This window comes from Pseudorca crassidens, chromosome 11 (assembly GCF_039906515.1).
Source record: "Pseudorca crassidens isolate mPseCra1 chromosome 11, mPseCra1.hap1, whole genome shotgun sequence".
In the NCBI taxonomy this organism is placed as follows: Eukaryota; Metazoa; Chordata; class Mammalia; order Artiodactyla; family Delphinidae; genus Pseudorca; species Pseudorca crassidens.
The window spans coordinates 6002533-6010154 of record NC_090306.1 but is presented as its reverse complement, the minus strand read 5'-3'; positions in this window follow the sequence as shown (position 1 = coordinate 6010154).

The window sequence follows — 7622 nt, the reverse complement described above, 5'->3', positions numbered from 1 at the left end:
CTGACAGCGCCTCAGACCAGAACTGATGCCCTCCGTCCCTGCCCCACTTACTGGCAGTGTTCTCTGTGCAAGGCGCTAGGAGTATATAGAATATGCATTCCTAGTATGAAGACTAGTATAAGAATAGTATAATTCCTAGTATAGAGATAGCCCCTGACTTCCAGGAACTTACAAACTAATGGGGAGACAGATAGACTAATGGGGGACAGAACATTGATCTATAAGTTACATATAAGGAATGAGCCAAGAGCTGGGGGAGTACTTTGGGGGGACTAATAGCTACATAAGGGAGCCAGGGAAGGCTTCACAGAGGAGGTGAACTTTGTACCGGGACTCTAAGGTTGAGTAGGAGTTTGTTGACCAGAGTAGGAGGGAAGGGCATTTCTGGAGGAGGGAACGGCATGAGCAAAGACACAGAGAAGTGTTTAGAAAGAAAGAGGGAAAGGGCAGGCTTCCCAAAGCCTCCTGAGAGCCTCCCCGTCCTGGGTGCCGATTTCTGGGTGGTGGCTTCGGAGGACAAACCTCTTGCTGGCATGCAAGGACCTCCAAGGCATGGCCCCAGTCATACTTCCTGCTTTCACTTTCTGCTCCCCTGCTCCGTCCCTGGATGTGTCCCCTTCCTCTGACTCTGCCTGGGCTTCCCTGGCTCCCTTGAGCCTTTGCTCAAGCATTCCCCCCAGCTGGCATAACTAACGTTCCTGACCCCTTGTCCCCCCATCTCCACTTCTGCCTCCTTCAAGGTCCTGCTTCCTTCAGGACATTTTCCTGAGGATCCTCCAACCAGAGTGATGGCTTTCCTCCCCACTTTCAATGCCTTGGCCATTGTGTTTCTTTGAAAGGCACCACTCATATTCTGCCTAATTCTGCTGCTGTTGGCTTATGTGCTCATGCCCTTCACGGGACTCCTTGAGGGCAGGGAGCCCCTAGCACAGGAGCCTGTGCAGGCCTGGCATTGGTGTCTGTGGAGTTGAACGGCCTTGATTTGCTAAAGGACCCAGATAGAACGGACTTGCAGGTAGATGTGCCTACGCTGTCATCTCTCTGCCCCTGCCCAAAAGGACGGTCTTTGTTTTTTAAATACCTGGAATTCTTCCCTAACTTCAGTTGTGCATTGCTGGTTCATTACTGCCCCTTCAGCATTTCTTCAGTGGCGCTCCTTCTAAAGGCTTCTGGCCCCTTAAGACAACCATGCCACATAAGTTGTACCCTGCGCGCCAGTTCTGATGGATCAGTAGTGGGTGTCCTAGAATATTATGACCAGAAGGATTCTCTGGATGGTGACGGCTCTGGAGAGAGAACGCCTGGGCTTAGCAGTGCCTGCCTTGGTGGGGACAAAGGGCTCCCTCTGCCTCAGGGAGTTCATCGGATGCTTTTCTCACATTAAGCCAAAACTGGGGCACTGGGAGAGTGTGGCCTTTGCCTCTGGTGGAAGGTGATGGGGAAAGGGCATAGGAGCGGAGCTGGGGGCCCCAAAGGCCCTTCTTGGGATCTCCTGAGGCAGACCTTGGAGTCAGGTGTGTGAATGTTCGGGTCTGTGCTCTGGCCAGGCCCCCTCCTGCTCCTGACACAATGGGTCCCCGGAGGGGCTGTGGCATCGTAGCAAGACCGGGAGGGCCTCCATGGCTCAGGATGCCCGGCATTTCCGCGGGAAGGCCAAGGCGACGGCGCCGAGTCCACACCTGTGGGAACGCTCCCTGCTCCTTTCTCCTCCCAGGGAGCTCAGGCCTTCAAGAATGAGGAGAAGGCAGCAAAAGTGAAAAATCTCTGGAGGCGTTTTAGTTCGTGGCCTTGACTTGCCTCCTTGTCCTTGGGAGCCGTGTTCTCCCCTAGTGGCAATTCCTGGAACTGCAGGTAGATTTGACTTGGTCTGTGGGCCAGGAGTGGCCTTTCCCAGCTGGATGGCAGCCATGTGGTCTCACAACCTGACACTCCTCCCTGTGCAGAAAGGCTGACTAATGTCCTTGGCAGACGGTCCTCACTGCTGCCTGACAACCGCCAGCGAGGCTGCTGCCCAGTCCGTGCCTTTGTTCAAGTGGCTCTGATCAGTGACAGCCCCTTCCTCCAAACAGTCATTTGGTTTCCTCCCTCAGGTCTGTGCTGACACCGGGTGTCCACCTGCTCAGCCCCTGAGTGACTCAAAAGCACACGGAGGGCTTCCCTGGTGGCGCAGTGGTTGAGAGTCCGCCTGCCGATGCAGGGGACGCGGGTTCGTGCCCCGGTCCGGGAGGATCCCACATGCCGCGGAGCGGCTGGGCCCGTGAGCCATGGCCGCTGAGCCTGCGCGTCCGGAGCCTGTGCTCCGCGACGGGAGAGGCCAGAGCGGTGAGAGGCCCGCGTACCGCAAAAAAACAAAAAACAAAAAGCACACGGAATGAAGAGTCTTAAGGCTTTGGGTCAGTCCTTGCACGTTTCCAAAGCTAGAACAGCTCGCCCTGCCCCCTGCCCCCAACATGGTCAGCTTCTATGAGCTCTCTGGCCCCTGTCACTGAGTCCAGGCTCACAGCCAGCCCTTGCCGTGACATGTGTATCTCATTATGACACTTCTGGCCCAGCCCAGGAAGATGGGCAGATATTTTACTCCTAGAGCAGACGCTGGCACAACAGTCCCAAATTGTTTTTTCTAATTTAATTTGACAACCCTGAATTTCAGGAAGTTCTTTCTCATCACTGACCCACATACCGCCTGCTCAAGCTTATAGTAATTTCCTCATGCTCTGGGGAATACCCTTCTCTGAATCACAGACCCCTCTGTGGATAACTGGACCACAATTCGGGTCATTTTAGCAGCATTCAGAAGCCTTGGATCCTCTCCCCATCCTTCAGAGACCCAGGTTCTCAGTTTGGGGGTCACGTGGGCAGCCCCTAGGTTTCAGGAGCTGTCCTACGTGCCCGGCGCTGTGCTCAGTGTAGAACAGTCACCCTTCTCCTCAGCACAACCCAGTGGAGCAGGGCTGCTGGTATTATCCCCGCTTGCCAGATGCAAGAATGAGTCTCAGGGGTAAAGTAACTTGGCTAAGGACACAAAACCAGCATGTGGAACAGCTGGGATCCAATCCCTACAGCCAACAGGGCTTCAGAGCGGGCATCTGGTCCAACCGTGAGCCTCCACCAGAAGACCTCTGTGAGCATTTGGGCGCATGCATCCTCTGACCTCGCCCCTATTTTATGCGCGTCTCCACTCTAATTTTGCATTGATCCTTTCCATCTGCCTAGGTGACCTTCAGTCATGGCCTCATGTGTTCCTTCCTGTCTTTGTTCAAAGGCAGGGCCCTTCAGAAGGGCTTCTGGGGCAGGTGAACTTGACTTCCCCAAGTCTCCACCCTTGTATGTAAAATGAGGATAATACTACTACACTTTAGGACTATTATAATAATAACAGCTAACTTTTTAATAAAGCAATTACTAGGTGCAGGAATAACTTAGCACTTGACATGTGTAATTTCATTTAATCCTCACAAAAGCCCTACGAGTTAGATATTATCCTCATTATAACAGATGAGGGAACAGGCTCGGAGAGGTTACATGACACGCTCATGAGGACAAAGTTAGCAAGAGGAAAAGCCAGGATTTGAACTCACATTTGTCTGACCCCAAAGCCTGCACTTCTCACCGCTCTCCTGTAGAAGATAAGTGGGTTACTGTGGGTAAGCCTGCCGTGGGGGAAGAAAACCAGAAGAAACCAGCTGCCTTGTTTCCATCCTAAACGTCAGCTTAGCATTCAAAGAAACTGCCTTGAGCAGTGATGTTGGCCCTTGCTCAGGGCTGCGTCCTGCAGCACAAGGACCTGCAGCTCACCACCAGCAAGATTTCCTTAAAAAAGCATTTTCGGGCTTCCCTGGTGGCGCAGTGGTTGAGAGTCCGCCTGCCGATGCAGAGGACACGGGTTCGTGCCCCGGTCCAGGAGGATCCCACATGCCGCAGAGTGGCTGGGCCCGTGAGCCATGGCCGCTGAGCCTGCGCGTCCGGAGCCTGTGCTCCGCAACGGTGAGAGGCCCGCGTACCGCAAAAAAAAAAAAAAAAAAGCATTTTCATGGGACATCCCTGGCAGTCCAGTGGTTAAGACTCCGAGCTTCCCCTCTCCTCGCTTCCACTGCAGGGGGCACGGGTTCGATCCCTGGTTGGGGAACTAAGATCCCTCATGCTACGCGGTGAAAAAGCATCTTCACACATCATCCCGTCCCCAAAATATCACTCCGCACAGCATCTGTTCAGCCTCTCCACTCTTCTGTCTCCTCCCAAGCCCTCTTCCTGATTGCCCGTCCCAAAGCCCCATCCCCTTGCCTTTATAAAGTCACCTGCCCTGGTCCTCTCTTTGGCAGATTTTTCTGGGAAGCCACCGCGCTTAAAATCAGGTAGTAGGGCTTCCCTGGTGGCGCAGTGGTTAAGAATGCGCCTGCCAATGCAGGGGACATGGGTTCAAGCCCTGCTCCGGGAAGATCCCACATGCCACGGAGCAACTAAGCCCGTGCGCCACAACTACTGAGCCCGCGTGCCCAGCTACTGAAGCCCACACGCCTAGAGCGCGTGCTCTGCAACAAGAGAAGCCACTGCAATGAGAAGCCCGCGCATCACAACGAAGAGTAGCCCCCGCTCGCCGCAACTAGAGAAAGCCCGCACGCAGCAACAAAGACCCAACGCAGCCAAAAATAAATAAATAGATTAAAAAAAAATCGGGTAGTAAGAATGGAACATGCTTGTGCTTGGCATCTGGACTCAGTGCATATCCAAGGCCAACAGAAAATCCTAATGGCTGAGGGGGCAACCGAGAGGTGATTTAGAGAACTACCTTCCTCAGGGGCCCCCTCCCCCGTCCCATCTCCATTTTCCTTCCCCTCCATCAGTATCTCGCGGAGGGAGGAAGAAGGGGAGCTATTTGTCCCTCCCGACTCACCATAGGACCCATTTCTGCACGTTCTGCACCACCCAGATCAATGCCCACCCGACCCTCGGGCCTCTCCAGTCTCCCCGCCCTTTCCTACCTTTGACTCCTGTTGCTTTCGTCACCCCTGCCACTCGTCCTGCCTTTGTTGTTACCAAACTTTCCGTGGTGGGTGTCACGTCTCCTTAACTAGGCTGTGTGCTCCTTGAAGGTAGGACCTTGTCCCTTCCACGGAGCCCATGAAGGTGCTGTCTGCACCAGCTGATGGAACTTGAAATAGATACTAACTAAAGATTGGACAGGGACGTGGCTGTGGGATGAGGGTTAAGAGTGTGGTCTCTCTGGGTTTCCCTGGTGGCGCAGTGGTTGAGAGTCCACCTGCCGATGCAGGGGACGTGGGTTCGTGCCCTGGTCTGGGAAGATCCCACATGCCGCGGAGCGGCTGGGCCCGTGAGCCATGGCCGCTGAGCCTGCGCTCCACAACGGGAGAGGCCACAACAGTGAGAGGGCCGCGTACCACAAAAAAAAAAAATAATAAAGAAAAAGAATCACATGACAGTTTCCTGAAATGTTCCTTGAGACTGTTCCCTTCTAGAGAACCAACTGGTGGCTGCCCAGGGAGGTTGGGAGTAGGAGATGGAGTGGAAGTTAGGGGTTAGCAGATGCAAACGATTGTACATAGGATGGCTAAACAACAATGTCCTGCTGTAGAGCACAGGGAACTATATTCAATAGCCTGTGATAAACCATAATGGAAAAGAGTATGAACAAGAAAGTATATATATGTATAACTGAATCACTTTGCTGTGCAGTAGAAAATAACACAACATTGTAAACCAACTATACTTCAACAAAATACATTTTTGAAAATACCGTTGTCACCGCTGTCTTCAAACTGTGCTTGTTACCACTACCAAAAAAATTTTGGAAAACTGTATACATCCTTGCATATTTTTTAGACCTAAAATTTTTCTTTAGAGTTTTAAATGTAATTTTTAAAATTTTAATCAATATTAACTTTAAAAGTAAAACTATTCACTTTTAAATTTTATATAAAAAATAAAGTTTGTAAAAAACTTGCAAAATAATATAATGACTTCTTGTATGCCTTTTCCTAGATTCATTAATTATTAATGTATTAAACTTAAGAAGAAATGTTTTGGGGGGATTGTACTTCCCCAGGGAGGTGGCCAGAGCTGTTCTTGACTTCCTTCAATTTGTTCAGAGAGGCAGCAATAGTACAGTTGTTTAGCTCAAGTGTGGAGTCAGGCAGCCTTGATTTGAACGCTAGTTCTGACACTTAATTAGCTCTGTGGCCTGGGCAAGTTATTTAATCTCTCTGTATCCCAAAATCTATCTCATATGGTTGTATGAGGACCAAGTGAGTTAATATTATAAAGCACTTACAATGTTACCTGACATATTGTATGTTCAATTTACGTTTATGGTACAAATAAAATGCACCAATAAGCAAATAATTATTTATTGTTAGAATAATTAGGCTTCAGAGCATATTAACAAGAAGAAGAGAAGACACTATAATACTAGTAAGTTTCAGGCTTACAAAAGATGTACTTCATGATTGTTGTTAAATGCATTATTTACAGGAGAATCACATAACATTGTTAAAGTTAATCTAATAAGACCATGGTAGGAATAAACAAATGAGCAGAGAAATGATTGATGATTGACAGCAGGCAGGAGACGTATCCAAATTTTTTTTAAAAAAGAATGATTTTCCATTATCCAAGAATCTGGGGGCAAAAGTTAATGAAACATTTTTTCTACAGGTCATTAAATGTTTGCAAAAATATAAAACACTAAAGTGCCTCTGATATAGGTTCCTTTTATTTAAAGACATCGTGTTCAGCTGTTGAAAGTAAATGTGAAACTTTTCACTTCCTCCTCCTGGAAGTCATGCAAATATGCAAAGGAGAAAACAGACCCAGACAGGACGGCTGAGGGTGCCAGCTGAGCTCTGGCACGGCTGAGAATAGCCAGGGCATGGGTGCGCCTCACAGCGGATCGGCATCGAATGCCCAGACGCTCTTTAAGAATCATGAATATTTTTAAGACAGATAAGGCAAGGTGCTTGGCCATGTGTCTGTCACCTGCGTGATATAAAGTATGATCACCTTCAGAACTTCACCTGCTTTGTGCTCAAGGGATTCGCCCTCAGGAATCAGGCATCCTTAGACAATTGGGGGTGTATGGAAATGAGTACCATCATCGGGCTTCCTTGGTGGTCCAGTGGTTAAGACTCCACCCTTCTGCTCCTCGGGGCGCGGGTTCCATCCCTGGTCCAGGAAGTTCTGCATGCCTTGAGGTGCAGCCCCTCTGTGACATATCTGAATCCAGAACACCCCAACATGGGCCAAAGTATCTTTTTATTTTAGTTTTTTATTTTTTAGCACTGCTTTATGTACTCATTTTCTATTAAATTCTTTAAAAAGGTTTTTTTTATTGACGTATAGTTGATTTACAATGTTGTATTGGTTTCAGGTGTACAGCAAAGTGAATCAGTTATACATATACATAGATCCACTCTTTTTTAGATTCTTTTCCCATATGGGCCATTACAGAGTACTGTGTTCCCTGTGCTATACAGTAGGTCCTTACTGGTTATCTATTTTATATATAGTAGTGTATATATGTCAGTCCCAATCTCCCAATTTATCCTTCCCCTCCCTTCCCCCGGTAACCGTAAGTTTGTTTTCTACATCTGTGACTCTATTTCTGTTTT